This window comes from Protomyctophum bolini (assembly GCF_963924005.1).
Source record: "Protomyctophum bolini genome assembly, chromosome: 18".
Taxonomy (NCBI): Eukaryota; Metazoa; Chordata; class Actinopteri; order Myctophiformes; family Myctophidae; genus Protomyctophum; species Protomyctophum bolini.
The window spans coordinates 39233276-39258500 of NC_137879.1; the positions used below are offsets into that span (position 1 = coordinate 39233276).

A 25225-nucleotide genomic window follows, 5' to 3' on the forward strand; every position below is an offset into this window, starting at 1 on the left:
TCGGCATGCTCGCCCATATGCCAACGTCCTCTACGCCAGTATGAGGAAACGCCATCGGCATGCTCGCCGTTATGCCGACGTCCTCTATGCCATAATGAGGAAACTCCATCGGCATGCGCTGTTTCTCTAGAGCCACTATAAACATGAGCTTGAGGAGAAACTGAACTATAAGCCATTAGCTTATAACGACCTGTAGGAACTTCACACAGCGAAACAGATCTTACATGTAGTGCGACCATTCATGTTACCCCAACATCCCTCTAACTCCAGAGTGAGGAAACCACCATTACCCCGATGTTCCTTTAATGCCACTGTAGAGGAACATCAACGAACCATTATTAACATTAGCTTGTGAAATGCCACCAATTGAACTGCCCCCAGCGACCACCGTATATGCAAGGAAATAAGATTACCATCCCTGATCGAATACAGCACTTGCACTCATTACATTCTGAATAAACAACTGAAAGCTCTTCCGATTAGATGCACATGATGATTCATGGGCAGCTGAGGACCATTGGCCTGAGTTTCAGGTGGTGACTGATGCATCAGCGTGGCGGTAGAATCGGGAGTAGCCAGGGAATGAGCTGAGGAGACCGATAGCCGATTAAGCAGGGCTCACGCCACCTGAAGGAGTCCAGAACACAGCCAGAGCAGGTTGCCCGATGCAGAACTAAAGACACAAGCAGAGATAGAGTTACTTATACTTCATCCTGACTGAATGAATGAATTAAAGAGTGAATAGGGGATCCTAGCGCGGATCGGAAAACAGAGATCATGCTGAGGGTCGAGATCAGCAGGAGAGACTTCCCACACCGCGCAAGCCGAGATACCAATACTTAAAGAGAGAAGCCTTAGATCTTAATCCTAAACTATTTAAACACCCAAGTGATAGAGGCCCTTTATGAATAACTTACATAAGCGGCATATGCTCTTCATGCAGCCTTTGAGCAATTGATTATGAGCTTTAAAGAAGTTAAAATAAGCTTCATGTCATACAGACCCGAGAACTGTTCGAGACCACCCTCGTCCAGAACTAAGATGAGATACACTACTATGTCCCATGCAAGAAATCTATAATGCTGCAGGATTGACAGCACTGCAGCCTGCACGTGGGTGATGGTGATGGACTTACTTCTTCGCTAGATACTAGAACCATCACTTTCGAAGAAACCCCAACGGGCCCACACCGGCTGAAGAAGTATTGGTGAATCTCCTGACTGAGCGACCCAGGACATCTGTGATTGTGCTGAAAGAAAGCTTAGGACCAGAAGATCATCTGGGGGTCATGACCTGATGAACGGATGAGCCACAGATAACAGATAAAACATGATATGCTTTGAGAGAAAGCATGCCTAGATATGTGCCTGTCCTGAATAGCCACTTTTGTATAAAATATTAATTAGTATTAATAATTAATTAATATTATAAATTAATTTAACACAACGCTAAACGGCTTCTATGAAGAAGCAATGACAAAGGTTACGGTTGTTTGACAACATCTATGCAATTAACTATGAATTGATTACTGTCATGCCATTAGTTGCAATAACTAAGATGGGCAGAAAACAGCCTTGCCGAGTCATGAGGCCCGAGGGCAGGAGCCTAACTCTTGTTTCAGCAGAGTGAGCAGATTGATGTACACGTACAGCCCCTGGACGTGACACTAGTATGACGCAGGGACTTACTCCACTCCGACCATTGGTGCCGAGGATCGAAGGAGGCACTGGGTCCCATTTTATTTTTAGTCTTTGGAATGACCCAGCCGGTGATCGAGCCGCAACCTCCCAGTCCGGGTCTAACCACGAGGCCGCTGAGCTGGTACCAGAAAATGTAGGCTTACAGTAGGATTCCACCTGAAAAAGTAGCTACCAAGCAGCCACAAGAAAATCTGCCCCATCCCTACTAACTGCAACGTTGAATAGGTTAACAAGATATACTGGCCATCTTGCACTACTATAGACTACTTTAACGTTTAATGAGCACCATGAGCCAAACATTTGGATCCGTCGTCCTGATGACACGCTGCATGAGGTCACACAACTAACCAGGGGCAGCCTAGGAATCTGGAGGCTCGTTTCGAGACCAGATATGAGGCCTCCATGTATACCATGACATAATTATCCTGTTGGGTTAAGGTTAGGGTTAGGGTTACACTTGGTTACATTTGGTTACATTTTCCTAATGCTGTTACTCAATACTATAGTGGCACTGAGCGACATCAAATCGATTACTGATCTGAATACAACTGGCAGAGTACATTTCCCAGACTGCACCGGGGAAACCACGACCGATAGGTCGCACAAGCACTGTGACACAGAAGCCAAGCTTGCTGCGAACATAGACATAGTCTATGGCTGCCTTCCTTCAACCCAGATCCTCTCGCAGATAAGTGATGAATTAATGCTTAGGAGTTTCAATTTAGAGCTCCTGGCAGTGGATGTTAGCTGTGCAGAAATGAAGCGACACAGCAAGCTGCTAGCCTACCACCTTCTGAAACATCTTCAGTCCCACAAAGCAACTGCCATTACCTAATCTTACTCGAGGACTGATCAACAGAACATACAATATGAATCTGAGACATTTAAAGTGACGAATGGGCAATGGGACGCACGGTGACGGAACGCTATATACGTATACGTATATTTAATCTGAACTTCTGACCTCAAAGAGAGTGAGGAGGGTATACGCTAGAGTGACTGGACCGACAGCTAGATAGGCTTGGGGGGGCGGACGGAGGCAGCAGTTTGTTAAGCTTTTAGCTCTTCTCCAAGACAGCTCAACCCGGATAGTGAAGCTGAGACATGATAGAACGACAAAGGAAGCACTAATTAAATGCCCATTAAGAAATACATCCAAAATAACAGCTAGAAACAAATCTACGGAAGTAAATAAACTAGACAGAAGGCTATGACACTTGACATGAGATTACTGCAAATGCAATTTGCAATCTTAACCTACTTTAATATGACACTGCGCATGACTGAAATCCATTGAGATGAATTAACAATAACGTATGATACTGTCCTTGGAAACATGGAAAAAACTTTAAGATTAATAACTATGCCACGTATGAATTAATTGACGGGCAGAAAGCTCTTATACAGCTGCTGCTGCATAGAAGTATTAGTGTTAGCCAGGCATAAACTGAAGCATGATACGTCACAGGGTGAAAAGGGTGCTAGCTTTAGCATTAGTTTAGCATGAACAACCCTCATGGCAATGAGGAACCTCAACAAACCACATGGCTACAAGCAGTATTAAAGCACCAAATCTATATAGAGATTGCCATTAAGGTAGTTAACTCACAGCAATACTTTCCAAGCACATATAGAAAGTGTTAGGTAATACTTGTTAATACTTTGGTAAGCAGAGTGTGACTGAAGTCTAGCTTCAAAATGAATGAAACTGTTAAGAGACACAACAGGCAGCTGAGTTGCCAGATCTTGAGAAAGAAAGCAACTAGGTGTAGAACCATCCCATGCCCGACTAGGACTCACCACATGAGAACTTAACTTACAATATATATACACCCCAATGACTATGCTTACTTGAACAACACATTTCATTGGACAAGGTCATTTGGGCCCCTGACCAAAACCAGAACAAACAATTGACTACAGAAAACAAGCCCAACGTTGCTTATAAAAGCACACGTGGCAACCACTGCACATGATTTGAGAACCCATAGCTGGAGGGGACAAACACTGCGCCTGAGCTGGCTTGGTAAACATCAGCTAAATGAAAACGTGGCTTTGACTGTAGACACATATACCACATACAATAGAAGGTGCAGCACTGTCTGCGCATCCGGCTTAATAACCAGAACAGGCTATTATGAAGCTTGTTGAAGCCACATGATAGAACTCAGCATCAGCAGAATCATATCAAACTCAATATTTTGCATACAACCTGCAGGCCCTTATCACAGCATGGACAGTAGCTGAGAAGCATAATTTAAGCAGCAGACGCAGTAGCTGCACCCGCAGACAGCAAAAGCAGTAGTAACAACCACGAGGAACAGAAAACATCACATGCAGCTGGAAACCATGAGCAGAGGAAGGCAGGAAGAGCATGGAGACTAGTGAGCTTAAGTAGCCTGCCCAGTTAGTCAGCTGACTGCCGCATCGGCGAATGACGTGTGAGACTTGTACACACGTATACTCCCACATAGTAATGCAGCATGTTAACCCCTTGAGCATAGCATGGGCCTTTGAGCATGGCAAGAACTTCCCTTGAGGTTGACTGACTGAACTGACTCCGCAAGCTGCGTTTGATTAGTAGCAAAGTCCTTTCATCAACTCAGGTCAACAGACCCCCAATTTACATACAACGGAATTAGACTCCTAGCTACTCCTGAAGAGACCGACACCCCTCTGTAGCAGCTGCAGGTCTACTGTATGTAAATTTACACAATTGACATAGGCCTTGCAACACAGTATAATTATGATATCCTAAATATTCTTCATATTCCCCCCTTGATCATCACAGATGATCATCTAAAAATATGGAACCATAATTATCTTACACCCCCCTTGACCCTTAGCTTAGACAATACATTCAAGAAACCAAAAAATAACCGCATTACAGTACAGAATTCCCCCAACATGGTTTTCAGACATCCATACGTATATGAATAATGGAAAAATGATTAGTACAGTTAACTGACATTAAACAATACATATGCCGCTTTCAGCTCCCTTTTACAAGAGCACTTTTTGATACGTAATAACCTACGTGGTTTACAAACTAAACTCTGCTGTCCAATGTTAAATACACAATGCCAGCTAAACCACTCTCGGATTTACGTCTGACCAACATCACACACTGGTGATCCAAGTAGATACACATTCCACGCCAGAGTCTAACAATAATATCACATATCTCTTCATATCCATAGGAAAATTCCTCATTGATTCATAATTAGGCTAAATGACTCAACTTATCTAATTATACGACAAACACATACCAACATGAGGCCTATTATAATTCATGCTGAAAACAAACTTGACGCACAATTTGTAATCGGAGCGAAGGAAAGTTCGTCTCCCCTCCGAATTTGGACAAAGGAAAGTTCTTCATGTATGCTGCTCTTCCTAGTTTACCTCGAAATGTTCGCTTAGCTGCACGGAACAAAGTTCAAGAGTCTGTTCACTGCTGCTGTCCCGCTGTCCTCGTCATCATCTCATCCTCATTCCTCTCCCCCCTCCCAACTCTGTTTACAACAGAGATGGGACGAAAAGAAAAGTAACACCGTCAACACAGACCCCTGTCTGCGAAGGCCCTCAGCTTGCAGGTCAGTCGGCCACTGCTGCTCCGCGCTGCGTCTCACCGATCCCCGCCCGCAATCGCTGTCCCCGCGCCGACGTGATGAATGACCAAGGCCTCCGTGCGGCTGTCGCCGCTCCATCGACCTCTCCGCAGCCCACCCGTGACACCCGTCCGGTGGCTCGCACTGGTCCTCGTTGCACAACACTCCTCGCGGCGGTCGTCGTCATCATCCCCGCTGCGAATGGACAAGAGATCACGCCCGGGTCGGGTCCGCTGGAGCTCCTTCGTCGCCGCTCACAAAAACTCCCCTCCACCGAATTAGACGAAAAAAAGCCGCTGGTACTGTTTCATCTGACGTGATAAACACACCAACACGACCGGTTTCTGGCACCATCTGATGTATATAATATACCATACAGAGGAGAAATGTGCACGCAGCAGACGAACTGAGATTCCATGGTGTTTATTCAAACGGAGTACAGCATACAGCAACAACAGCATAGAGACTCACTCACGCCAGCCATGCAGAGTGCATGGCTAACGTCTCCTCCACAAGGCTCGCGCCTCGACCGACTGACTCGATAGCCTTGTAGGCCACCTTTTTAAACATTCCACATTGGTCAAGCGGGTCGACACGGTGCATATCTATTAGTAGCAAAGTCCTTTCATCAACTCAGGTCAACAGACCCCCAATTTACATACAACGGAATTAGACTCCTAGCTACTCCTGAAGAGACCGACACCCCTCTGTAGCAGCTGCAGGTCTACTGTATGTAAATTTACACAATTGACATAGGCCTTGCAACACAGTATAATTATGATATCCTAAATATTCTTCAATAGCACCATTATTTTCTACTCAGTCTGTGTCTCATATAGGAGGGCTGTGGGCAGTTCAGAAACCCATCCACCACCAGTGACATCATTGATGGGAATCCACGCTAATAGAAAGCTTTCTATATTCCTGAAAAGTTGCAATGCGAAAATGGAAGCAATCGTTCTCACGATAATACAAATCTAAATATATACTCACAGACTTGTGGTATTTTATCATGGACATTAGTGAGGAGTAGGACCAGTTAACTGAAAGATGAAACGTGGTCCGATTCGTCACACTGCTGGGCTCCATTTGAAAGCAGTGGTGTCCAAACTTTGGGTGTCTAAAGTCCACGCATTTTATGCGGTCTGTGGCCAATATGGGGCATTTTTTCCTTGACGTTTGTATTAACCTGCATGGCATTATAATTTGTCAGGATTCCTTGTTCCTTAATTGTTGTCTCATTCTGAAGGGGTCATAGATTATTTCATTTTTTTTTACCTTGCATGTCTAGTGGTGTACGTGAAATAAGGCTGAAATACGTTTCAGTGAGTTATTTGTGTTTTGTTCACAGCGCACACACACCTGACAAAAGACCATTGATATTAAATATTGATGATAATAGTTAAATCAAATCGTTTAAATGTGATGGATATGTACGTGTCTTTGTTATCGCAGATCGACACGCTCGCAACGAGCTTGATCGGCTCTTTTCAGCGAAAGCCTTCCCCACAATGACAGAAAACATAAAATACACACAGGCACGCTCTATGCCTGAGCAGTGTTGGAAAAGTTACTCAAATACGGTCAGTTACTTAAAAAATAAGTAATATAAATACTTTACAAATTACTCCCTGACAAAAGTAACTAGTTACTTATTACTTTACTTTTTTTTCTCGTCCCCCAGTAGGCTAATTGCATCTTTTGTCCCCAAAAGTGTCACACTAATATTTCTAATAAAAACACTCATGCCCACAGTACCACCAAGGCTCGTGAAAATAGTAACGAGTTACTTTTGGAAAATAGTAACATATTAGCAACATTATTACTCAAATCGTAAAGTAATTAGTTACAGTTACTGGGGGAAAAAGTAATACTATTACTTTAAGTAATAAGTTACGTTACTTTAGCCAACACTGGCCCTGACTCAAGGGACTCGGTTCAACCGTGCAATGTTTAGGCGGTTCAGTGTGAGAGGATCCAGGGTTTGGAAACTTTGGATATCTCTCTTCTTTGTCCTCTGTCAATTGAGTACACTCACCATCAGTCAACCAATGGACCAATCAGAGGCTGCTAGTAATAATAATTAATTGCATTTTCATAGCGCTTTTCCAAGTGCTCAAAGCGCTTTACAACGGTTCATTCATTCATACATTGGTAGGTGAAGCGGCGAACAGTCGACGCCAGCGTCCTCCTCACTTCCCACATTCACACACCGACGGTGGGGAGCTCACACCGACCGACTCATTGGAGGCAATGCAGGGTTCAGTGTCTTGCCCGAGGACACTTCGACATGTAGGACAGGAGGAGCCGGGATTCGAACCGCCGACCCAGGGACCATTGGACGACCTGCTCTACCTCCTGAGCCACAGCCGCCCACAAAGTACTGCTAGTGGTCCATATCGTTATACTTACCCACAGAGCAGGTGTGTCCGCTCCAGTGAGGAGGACAGATACACACTGAAGATGACAGCTCTCCTCCGTTCACACACACCAGCACAGGAGGAGGGACGCTGGGAGTGGTGGCGGTAGTACCGGGAGTGGTGGCGGTAGGACTGGGAGTGGTGATAGGACTGGGAGTGGTGATAGCACTGGGAGTGGTGATAGGACTGGGAGTGGTGATAGGACTGGGAGTGGTGATAGTACTGGGAGTGGTGATAGCACTGGGAGTGGTGATAAGACTGGGAGTGGTGATAGCACTGGGAGTGGTGATAGGACTGGGAGTGGTGATAGGACTGGGAGTGGTGGCGGTAGGACTGGGAGTGGTGATAGGACTGGGAGTGGTGATAGTACTGGGAGTGGTGATAGGACTGGGAGTGGTGATAGGACTGGGAGTGGTGGCGGTAGGACTGGGAGTGGTGATAGGACTGGGAGTGGTGATAGTACTGGGAGTGGTGATAGGACTGGGAGTGGTGATAGGACTGGGAGTGGTGGCGGTAGGACTGGGAGTGGTGATAGGACTGGGAGTGGTGATAGTACTGGGAGTGGTGATAGCACTGGGAGTACTGGGAGTGGTACTAGGAATACTGGTAGTGCAGTTAATAGGCCACCAAGAATCTAAAAAAGCAACATTTGGAGCAGTGATAGTGATAGTGTCAGTAGTACAGCGAATAGTGATAATGGCAGTAGTGTCAGTACTGGGAATAGTGATAATGGCAGTAGTGTCAGTATTGGGAATAGTGATAATGGCAGACTTGGCAGTAGTGTCAGTACTGGGAATAGTGATAATGACAGATTCGACAGTATTGCGAATAGTGATACTGGCAGTAGTGTCAGTACTGGGAATAGTGATACTGGCAGTAGTGTTAGTACTGGGAATAGTGATACTGGCAGTAGTGTCAGTACTGGGAATAGTGATACTGGCAGTAGTGTCAGTACTGGGAATAGTGATACTGGCAGTAGTGTCAGTACTGGGAATAGTGATACTGGCAGTAGTGTTAGTACTGGGAATAGTGATACTGGCAGTAGTGTTAGTACTGGGAATAGTGATACTGGCAGTAGTGTCAGTACTGGGAATAGTGATACTGGCAGTAGTGTCAGTACTGGGAATAGTGATACTGGCAGTAGTGTCAGTAGTACTGCGAATATAGATACTGACTATGGACTCTATTACATAGAGTACTATTACTCCATTACTGGGAAAAGTGATAAAGAAACCCATGTCAGTACTGGGAATATAGTATGAGCATGTTTCGTTTATACCAGTAATATATGTTGATCCTTGAGTTAAACTGGCTGAGGTGTGTGTGCGTGCGTGTGTGAGGGGGAGAGAGAGAGAGAGATGGGGGGGGGGGGGGGGGGGGGGGGGGGCAGGGAGAGATAAAATTAAGTGAAGTTGAAATAAACAAAATAATTAATTTAATTTGAAAATATGCCATGACAGTGAAAGTGAGTGAATTAGAAAACCTACAGTGTTTACGGTGATTAAGATAATGGCGCAAAATGTGTTTAGTTTTAGTCCATTAATATATTTACATTTTAAATAGTTTAACTACTTGAACCCTATAACAGGGTAAAGCGATTTGATATAGGGAAATACTACAGATCCTATAGTGTAGAGACCTGGGGGGCCCCGGTCAACTAACTAAATACTACAGATCCTAGTGTAGAGACCTGGGGGGCCCCGGTCAACTAACTAAATACTACAGATCCTAGTGTAGAGACCTGGGGGCCCCGGTCAACTAACTAAATACTACAGATCCTAGTGTAGAGACCTGGGGGGGCCCCGGTCAACTAACTAAATACTACAGATCCTATAGTGTAGAGACCTGGGGGGCCCCGGTCAACTAACTAAATACTACAGATCCTATAGTGTAGAGACCTGGGGGGCCCCGGTCAACTAACTAAATACTACAGATCCTATAGTGTAGAGACCTGGGGGCCCCGGTCAACTAACTAAATACTACAGATCCTAGTGTAGAGACCTGGGGGCCCCGGTCAACTAACTAAATACTACAGATCCTAGTGTAGAGCCCTGGGGGGCCCCGGTCAACTAACTAAATACTACAGATCCTATAGTGTAGAGACCTGGGGGGCCCCGGTCAACTAACTAAATACTACAGATCCTATAGTGTAGAGACCTGGGGGCCCCGGTCAACTAACTAAATACTACAGATCCTAGTGTAGAGACCTGGGGGCCCCGGTCAACTAACTAAATACTACAGATCCTAGTGTAGAGACCTGGGGGCCCCGGTCAACTAACTAAATACTACAGATCCTAGTGTAGAGACCTGGGGGGCCCCCGGTCAACTAACTAAAGTAAAGGCTATAGGGTTTATGGATGAATCTTATGATCCAAATAATTATTGTATAATGTAAACTCAATCAATATTCACAGTGAAAACAGTAGTATACTGTGTACTGTCTCAATGTAAGTCTGTCCTCAGCATACCGCAAATCGGTCACTGATTGACCCAAATCAGTCACTATAAAACTGTACTTATAACTGTACTTAACAATAAAAACAGACCAGGGGCGACTGTGCCTTAGCCTCAATAAAACAGACCAGATCCCGCGCTCTGGAACAATCTACCTTTCCCTATCCGATCTGCCCAAGTCTATCGAGGTGTTCAGATCTTTTCCTTGGCTTTTATTTGCACTTGATTGTCTTAAATATGAGTTTTACTATGGTGTCCTTACTCGTCTGTGCGCTGTTGATGCTCCGTTTGTTTTAACCTGTACAGCAACTTTGGTCAGCTTCTGTTGTTTTAAATGTGCTATAAATAAAGTTTGATTTGAATAAATTCTAAAACCAATCCTAAACTTCTAATCAGTGTCGATATATATGCATGTAGAATCAGCACAGTAGGACACATATCATAATCTCTTAACAACATACCAATAATTACAATTACTATAATTACTACTGAAATGATTAACGGTCACAGTGACAGTCAGTCGCAGGCTTGCAGCAATAATGTTTTCATTCTTACCCACAGTGAAGACAATGGACATCCAAAGGATCTTCATGCTGATGTCTCAAGTGTTGCTTGTCCTCTAGTCGTGCAACAGAGTGGGAGACTGGCTGCTCTTGTCCTCCGGTCATGTAGACAGGAACAAAAGAGTGGTGTGGACATCCACAGAGAACTATAGGCTGTCCAGTAACTCCAGTTGAACCCTGAGGAAGACCTATTAGGTTGCTCTGTCTGGGTGATGTGAAAGGGACATTTATTTAGTGCCCATATGAACCACTAATAACACAAGGCGATCGGCCAGTCAGATATTTCTCGATAACAGACAAGCGTCGTACTAAATTGGCCCTCTTGGATTGTTCTGTGGGAATAAAAGTGCCCAGTTGCATCATGGAGATCATAAATTGTATCTACATCCATATAACAATATTACGTCTAGACCCATGCTTTCAATAACACGAGTTCAGGTACTATAATATACTGAATAAAACATTGTGACACTTTTACAGATTAACATAGGTTATGGACACATTTTATTGCTTTGTTCAAATGTAGCTGAAATTTGTGGGAATTTCAGCCTCTCATTCATACCTGGTGTAGCCTGTGATGTGACAATAAACTGAAGTCGAACTTTGATATCGAAATACTTTTCAATTTACATAATAGAGGCGGATTCCACAGGCATTTTATACTGTCATCTACAGTTATTCCAATTTGGTTTGTTTTATTAATAAAACATACAATAATTGTAAGAAAGAACTATACAATTTGTTGTCGCATATAGAATAGCTTTTAATGTCAATGTGATGTTCAAATCAGATAATTTGAATGTACAGTAGTCCTAAGGAATTACATAAACATGCATGTGACTTCTCTGATTGTTTAAAATAATTAAAATACAAAATGTATTCCAATGCCAGAGTCATAAATTCATAAAGGATGGGAGGGCGTTTGTCTTCATAAATATCAATAAGTAGTTGCAGCAGCTGATCAACCTGTAACATACCTGTAACCAGTAACAGCGTCTGGTAAGATTCAGTGTCTTGGTAAACAGAAAATACAGTTTCAGGTTGGCATAGCAATTGCATCAAGTGGCGAAACCGACACAATTGGAATTTGAACTATATAAAACTGAAGCTGATAAATGGGCACTCTCTCTCTCTCTCTCTCTCTCTCTCTCTCTCTTGATTAGATAAATGTTGTGACACACCAGTAAATGTATTTTCTTTACTAAAGAGCTGGCTGTTACTGAACATATATTCTCTAATCTCGAGAGCAATGCTTAAGTAAGCCTTGCTGAGCCATGTGGCCCATAAGGGCAGGAGCCTATCTCCTGTTTCTAAGGTAAAAGGTAATAACTAAATAAAACAAAATGTATTTCAACCAAATGAAACACCACTGTGTTGTGTAATTCTGGATTGGCCTGCCTGTTTGCTCTGAAAGAATATGTATTCGAAATTTGCGCCACATTTTCACGATTTTTCAAAAATAGCAGATCTACAAGCTCGGTCCCACGCTATGAGCTTGTAGATCTGCTATTTTTCAATAGCTAAAGTATAACAATGCTTAAAACACCAAAAGGGTTCCCGCCCAAAATGGGTTGGTGCTGCTGAGTTTGAAGGGGGAAAAAAATTGCCTTTTGCACACCTATGGAGAGGTGCGTCGAGTAATGAACTTGAATAGTAGAAGAAAGGAGTGTAGGCTAGTCTTCACTTACAAAACAAAAAATCACACCCGTGTGAACTGAGTGGTGCAACTCCCCTCTCTCTCTCTCTCTCTCTCTCTCTCTCATTAGCAGGCAACAGTGCAGCACTAATATTATCTCTCTCTCTCTCTGTTTCTGGCACAACAGCGCACCTCCCTTTACTCATAGTCATTGGCTCATTAACCAACGTCACATAGGTGAACACACATAGGTGAACACGGACATTGCTGTTCCTTGGAGTGGTTGAACCACTCAAAAAGTGCTACAGATATAGTATCAATCAATGGCCTGTCCATGTGACACTGTTCCTGTCTGCAACTATACATGCATTAGCCTTTTTCAACTTGGTGTCCCTATTTTGGGCATGTCATTGTAGGTAAACAGTTTTAAAAAAAATCACACCCGTATGAAGTGAGGGGCACTCTTATCATCTTACATCATCATGAGGTAACATGTCTATTTGCTGAGACACATTGGCAGTGGTCTCCCTACTACTATTTTCTTTGTGTCAGGTAGGACACCTACTGGCTGACTGGAGGTACTGCCCGAAGGTCATAATCTCTCCCTAGGGCAAGCCTACTGGCTGACTGGAGGTACTGCCCGAAGGTCATAATCTCTCCCTAGGGCAAGCAGAGATTCTACCTGGAAAGGATGGTAAACATTTGGGGCTCCATTTTCGTCACCGCTAAACCCCCTTATCCCTAAACTTCTTTGCTAAACATTTTTGAATAGTTAAAATGGCCAGTCTACAAGCTCATCACAATGTGTCAATGTAGATTGGCTAGTTGATGTTTTTCAAAATAGTTAAAAAAGGCAAAGAAGTATAGGGATAAGGGGTTTAGCGGTGACGAAAATGGAGCCCTTGGTCTCTGATGTGACATACCACAAAAATATCAATCCTCCACCCAGCCCTTTCCCCCCTCACTGTATATATATATATATATATATATATATATATATATATATATATATATATATATATATAATATATATGGTACTATAGTAGATTATCATGCTGGAAATGTCCAGGTTGAATGCCTCTCACTTGGCCCAATTACACACCTCCACTGGCTTCCAGTCTCCCATAGAATAGATTTTAAGGTACTACTTATAGTTTACAAAGCACTCAACAGCCAAGGCCCTGCATACATAACATATTTCTTACCATCATACACTCCATCTAGAACACTAAGATCCTCAACAGCAGGTTTACTAACCACAAAAGAAAAAAATAAACCACGAAAGAAAATAGGAGAGGCAGCATTCTCGTTTTATGCACCAAAATTATATGCACCAATAATTATAATAATTAGAATACAATTCCTCAGGAAATCAGAGAGGCCAACTCCACCAACATATTCAAACACAAACTAAAAAAACACACCTCTTCAGATTAGCTTTCTCCGCCCTGCCGTAGCACTTTATTGAGGCCTCCCATCATGTATTTTATTATTATTCTATATATATTTTTCTCTTAACAAATATCTTAAATGCTGGACCTTCTCATGCCTATTTTTATCTCAATGTCTGATGTCATGCACATTATCTGTCTTGGCTTGTATTGTGTTTGTTTTAACCTATATGACCTAACTGTAAAGCATTTGATGTATATCCTGCCTGTGAAGCACTTTGAACTGCAACCCTGTATGGAAGGTGCTATATAAATAAAGCTTATTATTATTATTATTATTATGATTATTATTATGAAAACCTGCAAAACCAGTCAGTCAGTCCGTCCTTCCGTCTGTCACACCTCGTGACACGCTCCATACTGTATATGGCCGTCACCATATACAGTATGAAGATCACGACAACTCTAAAGTTATTGCCATCGAAAACTACTGTTCTCAACAGGCCCGGAAATTACAGCCCGGCCCTAACTGGGTTCCTAACTGGGCTGGCCCTACTAATTAGCAAACATTTTACGCCCTACCCGGCCCGGAAATTGCAATAAAGGCAATTAAGGCTTGTTTAGTAGCCACTTTTAGGCTCATGACTCATCCCAATGGCCGTTATTAACTAGAAGCAAGAGAATGAAAGTGACATATTCACTGCCTTTTAAAGTCTGACAGCCAATCATATTCTTTTTTATTTAACCTTTATTTAAGTCTCTTTTACAACTCGATCGATTTATCAACTCAATTAAAGGAAGGATAAGAGATTTTCTTTGGTAAAAGTATTGATTGATTGATTGATTGATTGAATACTTTATTAGACAGAAATGTAAGCAGCACATGGTACAGTCAGACATTTGAGCTAAAAGGATAACGTGAAACAGTCCCATAGGGACTTGTTTCCATTGTGGACCTATTATGTGTACAAACAAACAAAGAAAAATAAATAAGAAAAGGAAAAAAAAACTGCTCCGGTATGGGTAAAATGTAGAAGACAAATTCCATGTGTGTGCAAATGTACTGTGTCAAAACGCCCCAGCAACAACATCAATATACAAATACATATACTGTGCTGTAAAACAGAATAAAGCAAGGGACCCCTGGTTGGTCTGCACTGGACCTCGTTTGTATGGCTGGTATTGGATGCTTTTAAATCTAATGTTTGAATGTTGTTACTACAGTGCTTTTTATTTAGCTATAATAGAATAACATGTGTTGTCAGTTAGATTTACTTTACCTATGCTACAACTATTTATTCTGGGAACATAATGTTTTGTGCTATCCTGATAATTCTATTGTACTATATACACCTTGCTGAACCATTTTCACATTTGAAATGTTTTTATACCAGACCGCCATGAGATATTAGTCGTTAGATAAGTACAGAACTGTTTGTAATGCGCTTACAGAAACCTATGAAATGAATAGGCATTCTCTCATTGCTGGGACCCCCATTCGATATGTTCTCTGGGACCCCAATTTCTTCACTGGAAAATCCTCAGACCCCATAAAAATCCATTTGGATCCTTTTGCGCACTCTCTGACTTAAAGACCTGTCCATTTAGTTCCAAACTATCTATCATTTGGGGACCCCCTGGAACCCCCTCAAGGACCCCACTTTTAGAACCTGGACACATTTCTTAACAGCATTCAGGTCGATGGAAATGCTGAACTTAGTTCAGTTTCAGTTTCAGTGTTTGCCTCTACTGCTGTAATACCCATAACATCCTCACTGTGTCACTATCATGATCAAGAAGAGTATGCACTGCAGTGCATGCTCACTGTGTTCCATTTTTGTCTTCAATTTTGTAGCAGTGATATATTGTTCACAATTGTTACATATTTTCTTCCTCAAAGTCGAACACTTCTTCTTGTTTCCCTCATGAGCTTTGTCACAAGACCTACAGGAGACATCCACAATTCCACATCGTATTTATTTTTGTTGCTATAAGGTTATCAATTAACTGATCCAACGTGTTTGCTCCATAAAAGATCCCTCCTCAAAAGTGAGTCTTATCTCTACAAAATACAGACTTAACACTCTTATGTCTCTTATGCAGTGGTGGAAAAATAACTACGTACATTTACTGTAATTTAGTACTCCACTACATCTCGGATCCATATATTGTACGTTTACTCCACTACATTTATTTGAAAACTTTAGTTACTAGTTAGTTTGTATAGTTTTTTATTAAAACTATCTACAAGCCGATCTACAAGCACACAATGAGTAGCGGTGCGATTTAAATACATTTTATACACTTTACAAAATACCTACAAAAACTTTACTATTATACAAACTGGTCAAACGTTGGTCAAATTGTAAAATTACATAAGAAACACAATTGTGAAAATAGCCGCTCTAAAAGCTCACAACGCCTCGCATTGCAAGGCGTTGTGAGCTTGTAGATCTTCTATTTTCACAATATTTATCTGTGGAACCGAGTCAAACAAAATGTAATGCCTTAAACTCCTAGTTCTAAGTGCTAATCAGGGTGGCGGTCCCCAGTTCAAACAGGGTTCTTTTGGGGGGTCACAGCCATAGACTGTAAAAGGTCACGGCCTGAAAAGGTTGAGAACCCATGCTTTTGCAAAATTATTTCATGGGGTCCCCAGATTATAAAAATAAATAAATAAGAGTTTACATAGTATACACATAGTACAACCTTAATGATTATATCTGGTTTCAGATGATGTATCTTCTCAATTATTAAGGTTATTGTAGCAGCCAATTTGTATTGGGGGCATGGAGGGGGGGCGGGGGTCGTGAGACATGGCAACATCAACACTACTATTTTATGTGTTGGTGTTTGTATGACAGATATAATATTCTCTCCCTATCTCTCTCTCTCTCTCTCTCTCTCTCTCTCTCTCTCTCTCTCTCTCTCTCTCATTTTAATATTTCTTTAGATTATCCAGAAACTTCTGCTTTTGAACATAAATGGTGATTTACCAGCAGCTTGCTATATGCATGATCATGTGACTGGAAGGAACTGGACCCAGTTTAAACAGCTTCTGTCTTGTATCAATTAACCTCTATGGTAGCAAGTATATCAACCCATAATAGCATACTCTGTAACTTTACTCTCACTCTCTTCTTTTTTTACTCTAAAAAACAACATTCAACATGTCAGGTAACAAATGTCATATAGTGCATATAGTCACTGTCTACAAATAATGACCTTTGTAATGATGATAAACTGTTCAAATCACATCATATGAATATGGTGGGCAGAGTGAATGGAGAAAGTAAATGAAAGGGACATGGGACAGATTTGGGTTTTATATGAACCTTAAATGAATGCACAAACATTGACTTGGACAGGCTTGCAATGTTGTTAGGCTGTGCCGAACTTATATTTTGTAGCAACATTTGAATTGCGAAAAAAAAGAAGAAAAAGAAAATGAGGTCAGAGTGGTTTATTGTTAGATCACTGAAACCTTCTGAAGAGGAACTAGCAGACTGTTAGATATTAAGTCAGGTCTCTTCATCTGAAGACCCTCAATGGAACCAAACATTATCACGTTTAAATTATTCAACGTGATACTGATAATGTCCCATTCAGTGCATTGACCAGAATTCTGACCTCTGGACAACTATAACTATACCTAACATTAGAGTTCATTTCTACAATGATACTGTACATTTAGTTTATCTATTTTTTTAATTTTTTTATCCCTATTCTGATAGGGATAAATTACAAATTACAATGTGTTCTAGGAATGACTTTAATTTAAGCATTTGTTCTGGTAATCTAGACATGGTTAGACTTATGCAAAGCTTCCTTTCACACTTCACTAAGCAGCATCGTGAAGCCAGTGTGAACACACCCAAAGTTATACACTCAGAGTTGTGTCAATCTGGGAACCCATCTGCAGAACAGAGACTAGAGTTGTGTCAACGCTAGCTCTGATCTAGCTCTGGTCCATAGCCTTCTACTGCTTCGATTCTGCCCTGCAGTCTAGGCTATGGGACTATCAGTTTTAAATCTCAAATCTAAATCAGACCAGCCTCTCCTCTTTTGTGGAAATCTCACGAACATTTGACCTTTCCTTAGTGGACGCACTCTGAGCCCCCCACCATACGTATAAACGGTACTTTTTGGCCAGAAAGGGATTTTTTTTCACCGGAGGAAATATATTCTCTATGAGGCAGTTCTCTGGGCAATATCGGTAGAGGGCGCAGCGGAGTAACTAAAAGTATTTTTTTCCCGGTGGAAACAAAATCCCTTTCTGGCCAAAAAGTACAGTTTATACGTGTGGTGGGGGGCTCAGAGTGCGTCCACTATTGACACAACCCGTCTTTGTATTGGTGAGTAGGTCAAACGTTCGTGAGATTTCCACAAAAGAGGAGAGGCTGGTCTGATTTCGATTTGAGATTTAAAACTGATAGTCCCATAGCCGTACTGCAGGGCAGAATCGAAGCAGTAGAAGGCTATGGACCAGAGCTAGCTCTGATCCATAGCTCTCCTCTTTAGCGTAAATAAAAATAACGTTTTTGCTTCTCACCAAAGCCTACTTTCCTTGCGTGCGTCCACTAAGGAAAGTAGGCTTTCTAATGACACAACCCGCCTTTGTTTTGGTGAGTAGCAAAAACGTTCTTTTTATTTACACTAAAGAGTAGAGGCTGGTCTGCATTCATGCGAGCGGCGGAAGTTGAGAGTAACATAGCTCTAACACGCATTAGAGATATGGACCAGAGCTATGTTAACGCTAAGGATTTTACTTAACTCGCCAAGTAAAAAAAATAACCTTGGTGTAGTCATAGTCCGGCAGACAACAGCCTTCTTTTTGTTTAAAATGGGAAATTTGGTATAGTTGTTTTTTTATTGGCCTAACATATTGTCTGTACTGTATACTGTACATACATTCATGAATCCACTTGCTGACCGGCTGTCGGTATTGAGGGGTTTATATGTGACCATACCATTAACATCCTATATTCAAAATGTCATTATGCTGCTTTATGTAGCATGTGACATGTCAAACTAGGGGGTTTTCATGATTCTGAATCCAATTCAAGCATTAGTTTTGCACAGACCCGAAATGACCCCGATGACCTTGGGATACATCACTGAGGATGCGTCCCAGGTGCATCCATGCAATGTATTTTTGTTTTAAACATCCACTTCAGCACAATCACAAAGTCAGCCAAATCAACTAAAACATATAGCATGGTATAGAAAAACTTGTACATGCATTCATCTACAGTAGACTTGGTCTATAAAGCTTTTTAATGGTTTAGGGCCAAAATACATTTCTGATCTGGTACGATATCATGAACCGTCCAGAACTCTCAGGTCATTTGAGAAAGGTCTGCTTTTTGCCCCTACAACCAAAAATAGATATGGGGAAGGAGCATTTAGCTTTTATATGCACCAAATACCGAACAAACTCCCATTATGCATCCTATAATGTAATTGTATAATTGTGTTGTTCTAATTCTGTGTGAGGTTCTGTTTAAAGCACATTCATTGAATTGCCTTGTTGTTGAAATGTGCTAGATAAAAATAAAACTGCCTTCCCTTGCCTTGCCTTGCCTTACAATAAAATATCATACTGGAAAATACCCTAAATGCCATGTAGGCCTACAATGGTAATATGACTGAAAATGCAATTCAGGCATTTAGCAGACTTTAACTTTAACTTGCAAGCCTTCATAAGAAAACACTGAATGGGCATTCTGGAACCAAGCCTATAGGTCCCAAAGATCAGGGTGGCACTGTAGAAAATGGGGCCAAGTGAGAGGCATTCAATTTGGAAATTTAAATTATAGCCTATGTGTTACAAAAATAATAATAAAGTAGCGAAATCATATAACCGGCAGTCTATCATATGATTCAAATCTAAAGTAAAGGGCCCCAGCATGATAATCTAGTACCAGACCGCCATGTTTTACAAACAGATACAAAACATATTTCGACACTACTTGTTTTTCTCTCACTCTAAAAGGAGGAAACTGATGGCAAAAAGATACAAAAAGAGAGAACTATGACTACGATACATTTCAACATCATGTTGACATCCGAGGTCCAGTAGATCATATCTGGAGATGCGGTCCGGTACTTAAAGCACTACACCATTGGCTTTTAAAGTTGGGGTCTCAGGGGTCCTTAATTGGAAGGGTATAGAAACTAAAATCAGCCAGAGAATGTATCATTCATGTACTGTACTGTACTGTACTGTACTGTACTGTACTGTACTGTACTGTACTGTACTGTACTGTACTGTACTGTACTGTAATTCCTGTTCTGTAATTCCTGTTCTGTTCTTTAACTATATAGAAGTGTCTATTTGCACGTCTCGATGTTTTGATGAATTGAACATGGTGGACCCTGTTCGTCGCGCATCAAAAAACATAGGATGCAGCCTCCCTACGCTTTCCTCACTCTATTCCACCAGAATAATTAGGAAGGCAAATAAAATCATTGCAGACAACTCCCATCCTGCACATCACCTCTTCAATCTCCTCCCATCAGGCAGGAGATATAGAAGTATCCAGAGCCCAACATGTCGCTTCAGGGATAGCACTTACCCCGTAGCCATTAGACATCTGAACTAATAGTATATGCATATAGCACTTTAAAAAACGGAATGTAATTTCCTATGCTGCTGGTTTTTGTTTTTGTATTGTACTGTCCTTCTTGTTGTGTATCTATGGTTGTCTGTATATGTTGAGTATGAACCAAGACAAATTCCTATCAACTTGTTGACATATGGCAAATAAATTATTGAATCTTGAATGAATCTTGTAAACAAGTGTAATGCTTAACACATTTTGTACGTAATACGTCCTGAAACGTCATAAGGATTGGAACCGAGAGGTGCCTACGACGTCTGTGGACGTCCTAGCGACGTCCAAACGACGCGGGGCGAGATGATAATATTCAGAATTATTCTTTTTTTTTTTTTTGGCATTTCGCTTTTCGCTTGCCGTATGCTAACGCTCTGTGCAACTATTAGCTTGTCATTGACTCCCATGTTAGCGCGGCGGAAAGAATGACTCGTATCTCCTGATCCAGGGCGCTCTCCGTGGTCATGAATGGATCGATATGCTGGCGCTGCATTTCTGCTCCTCATCCGTCTCTCCCGCAAAATATGAACTCTTTTTGGAGCGTATATAAATATATTAAGATGATCGGAGATTGTGAGGTCACTTTGTCTGTCAACTTTTTTAAGAAAGTATTTCCGGTTCATGGCTTTCAAAATAGAAGCGATCACTACTCTGGCGATTACTCTGGCGCAAGCAGCGCCTTTATTTTGATGCAGTTCCGGTACTAAATGTGTTTAATTTGGTCGTCCACTCACAGTTAACAGTCTTTGTATTGAGTTTTTGCTTGAAATGTACTGTAATTCTGCAAACTGTTAATAAATATTTCAATCAATCAAAGTGTTGCGAATAAAATACAATTAGATCACCCAGGTTGTATGTTTCTTGAATGACCACCCCCTCCCCATATAGTCGGTGGGGCTATAGCTCCTAATGGTAGTGGTAGACCTGTCCATTATTTTTCAATTTCCGACACAATAAACAAAGGAAAATCAACAGAGGATACGCTGGGACAGAATAGTGGCTTTCTCAGGGCCTACAAGCGGTATTTGGCTGCCAGGGCTGGCTGTCTTGTAATCCAAAAATGTACACGCGCGACGCGCGTGTGACTGACTATACCGGCCTGAATGATTCAGCCATGCCTTGGTGTGAGATATGATCTGGACAACAGATGTCAATATGAAGTTGAAGATAAAAATGGACCACTTCTGTATCCAAGTCATTCTTCTCTCTTTTTTGGGGGTAATCTTTAGTCTTTATCAGACAGATTAGTCATATACTTCTCTCTTTGTTAACTGTTCATCATCACTGATGTGTACACATGTACAGAGCCGTTTGTGGCAGATGTGTGCTGTGTGTGTCTGTGCGTGCGTGCGTGCTTGCGTTTGTATATTTGTGTACGTGACAGTCTCTCTCTTCACGTTATTGCCATTAGACGGTGCGTTGTTTTCAATAAAAAAGGTGTTTTTGCGAACGCGGTGAGCACTTACTATGAGACCTAGCAGATCATGTCTGTCTGTCTGTCTGTCTGTGTGTGTGTCCGTGTGTCCCCCCTTTGTGCCCATATATGGAGCTGATATGTACGAGCAGCTCATGTCTGTGTGTCCGTGTGTCATGCTTTTGTGCCCATATATGGAGCTGCTCCTTATATGGTTATGGCTGAGTCATGGTGACAACTTAAATATGTACGAGCTGCGTTCGCTTCCCGCGTTTGCGCGTCTTACTGGTGATCCACTCTGTCTCGGAATCTGGCATTTTCCTGTTGCGCATTTACAATGGAGTGAAATCCAAGATGGATGCCAGATCAGAGTGGATCAAAACACCTTTTTTTATTGAAAACAACGCACCGTAGACTTTCAAACGCAGAGCGTAGGCCAAGCTGAGAAGTGGGGCAGCAACGTAAGAATTGCGTTAGATAAGCGTTAGATTGTGCGTATGTACATGTTAAGAGCGATTATAGGTCCGCGAGCCAAACATTTAAACACCATCATAGTAATGATCACTCAGAATCGAAAAATACCTCTACGAGAGTCTAAATCTTAGGCCATACCATACAGCTCAAGCAAAGGAAATGGCCTGCAACTCAAGTGTTCTCAGTACGATGGGTGAGAAATTAATGTGATGAGCGAGAGAGAGCTACAAACTGTTACTTTTCATGATTAAAAATAAAAATAAAAAGCAAGCAAGGATACGAGCTCGTAAATCTGCTATTTTGAAAATCATATTCTTTGCAAATCTTTGAATATATTATGTATCTTTTTAAACTGAACATTTTTAACTCTTAAATCTTTGCTTCTTGGGGGTCAGAATATTTTCAGGTTGGGGTTTGCAGCCAAATACATACATGTTTGGGGGTCCTTGACATGAAAAGGTTTGAGCACCACTGATACACTATATAGCAAACACTTGCAGAAAACTGTTGGAATTTAGAAGCCATTTGCAGAATCGGCCTCAGGTGGGCCTTAATGGGTTGCATTGCCCATTGGAGTTGCAGGGTGCTGACTTTTAATCTGTCTTCCTTGTGGCACCAACAACTATTTCTTCAGTTTTGTATTTGTTTGATTGTTTGGCACATCCGGGTTGGTTCAACTTCTCATCTCAATGTAGAACTGATACCTAATATGGCCATGGCCATGTCATCATTATGCAAGAATCGGACAACATAGCAATTTGCAGTTTTAAAAAGGAGGGGCCTATTAGGAAAAGGACCTGCCCCATGATGCTATATATTGCTTGTCAATTGTTTCAAATAAGAACTTCTCAAAGAACTCAACAGACGCTATACGTTTTGATTCCAGGTAAGAACATTGTTTCTTTCATGTAAACCCAGAATTGGTAGCAGCATGGTTAGACAGTATATTAATATTATACATAGTTCTTATAGTTCAGGTACATGTTCACATTATTAACAATGTATATACCGTATATGTAGATCGAGACCAAATATGTGGGGTCTGAGAAAGGATGCCGAGGTTGTGTTGTGGTACTGTTGTGTACTTACTTTAATACTATTTATTTGAACTGACTAAATAAACCAGTTCCCCAATGAAGCCTCAATTGCAAATGAGGAGTTTCCAGTGTTTGCCTTTTGATGATATGATATGCATACAATCAATGTTTTAGAGTAACATTCCATTAGTTCAGAACAAGTGCATGCTTCTTTTCTTCTTGGAAGTCTAAATGAATATTTAGGAACTTGACTGCAGAGGGCAACATTCTATCTTAAAAGTATTTACATTTTATGCGTGGAGAATAAATGCATCAGATTATTATGACTCTGTACTGGGCAATCAATCCCTGGGTGAGAAGAAGTCAATGTCATGATCCTTAATCCATTTTGGGGCGGGAACCCCTTTTGGTGTTAGCATTATGTTATGCTTTAGCTATTGAAAAATAGCAGATCTACAAGCTCATAGTGCGCCACAGAGTGGCGCGCTACGAGCTTGTAGGTCTGACATAGAAACATGGCTTTTTCAGAAAAGTGTCAGGATGTAGAAGACATTAAATAACATCGTCTTTGCACTCTCTCTCTTCCCTTCCCAGGCTATTACCCTTCCACTCATCATGTCGAAGACGAAGATACTAACGTTTATGCTTATATTATGTTTAAGCACCACTGTGAGTGACGCTTTTGTACGTAGGTCTTTTAGACGTCTCAAGGCTCACGTTTCCAGGCTCACTCATCGCCAGTGCAACATCGTGTTGAGGAACCATTGTACTTCCCATAAACTCCAGAACCCCGGGTAGGCTACTTTTAACTTTTCTTTTAAACTTTTTATAATACTTTGTGATTTTGTTTTTTTGTTTTTTTTAAACATATGTTTATTGATTTTTCATTACAACAAAGTCATTTCAATTCAATTTCAGTAATTATTTACATATATTTCCACCCCACATCCCCATGGCAGCACAAATACAAAGACAATATTTGAAGAAACATCAGGCAATGTTCATAAATACAGAACAAATTAAAAAAAGAATGATAACGAAAAAAAGAAAAAACACATACATTACATACAGTTCTCTATGATTTATTTTAATCAGTTACTCTCTAAACATTTTTTTCCCCTTCCTACTTTTAAGGATGTACATGTACAGTGGCTCAGCCGTAGCTATGCAACATTACATCGAACCCAACATGAAGGTGCAGTTGGAGTTCCGCAAGACACCGTATGCCACCAGGGGTGCCGTCGGCGTCATCACCTACGACCTCGTCGACACCAAGACCAACCGCGTGGACCGGAAATTGGCCTTCATGTTCTCCGTGCCCTTCAACTTCATCTTTCACTCCAACTGGTTTGCGGCGGGGTTCTTTCCAAAGTCCAAAGTCTGCGATAAGTATCTTTACCGCGAGATGTACTACAACCACGAGAGCATGTTTGTCAGACGTAAGGCTGCGCATGCCATCACCCACACGGATGGTAGATTTACTGTCAAGGCCACAATGACAAACACGCACGCACCTAACATGTCCGTGGACGTTTATGATCGGTGAGATGAGTGGCTTCCCCCCCACCCCCCCCACCCCCCGCGCAGCTCATCCCTTCGATGGCTTGCGTAGGAAGAGAGCTTTTTTTGTGCCTGGCCCAAGCCCCCGCCACCCCAACCCAGAAACGTGCCTGCACAGCCGAGTATTATCATCCTACGCTTGCATGCGGGCCCTTTGTCTAAGACAAATTTCTTCCTCGGGAGACAAATAATAATAAAGAACCTTGAACCTTGGCTGTGTTGGAAATGCTGAAATGTAAAGATGGAGTGCCACGATTTCCCCCCCCCCCCCCCCATCCTAAAACATGATCATCAGGTATTACTTAATATTTCTCCAACACCAGAGCAGAATTAACTCCCACCACGGGA

General features: G+C 41.7%; 1 long non-coding RNA gene across 1 annotated transcript; it reads left to right on the top strand.

Annotated features, from left to right (window-relative positions):
* The first annotated feature begins 23119 nt into the window (after window positions 1–23119).
* On the top strand, window positions 23120–25008 carry LOC308333281. Its single transcript, XR_013965788.1, has 3 exons — window positions 23120–23166; window positions 23912–24111; window positions 24452–25008. It is a non-coding gene; the product is annotated as an uncharacterized lncRNA (long non-coding RNA).
* The last annotated feature ends 217 nt before the right edge of the window (window positions 25009–25225 follow it).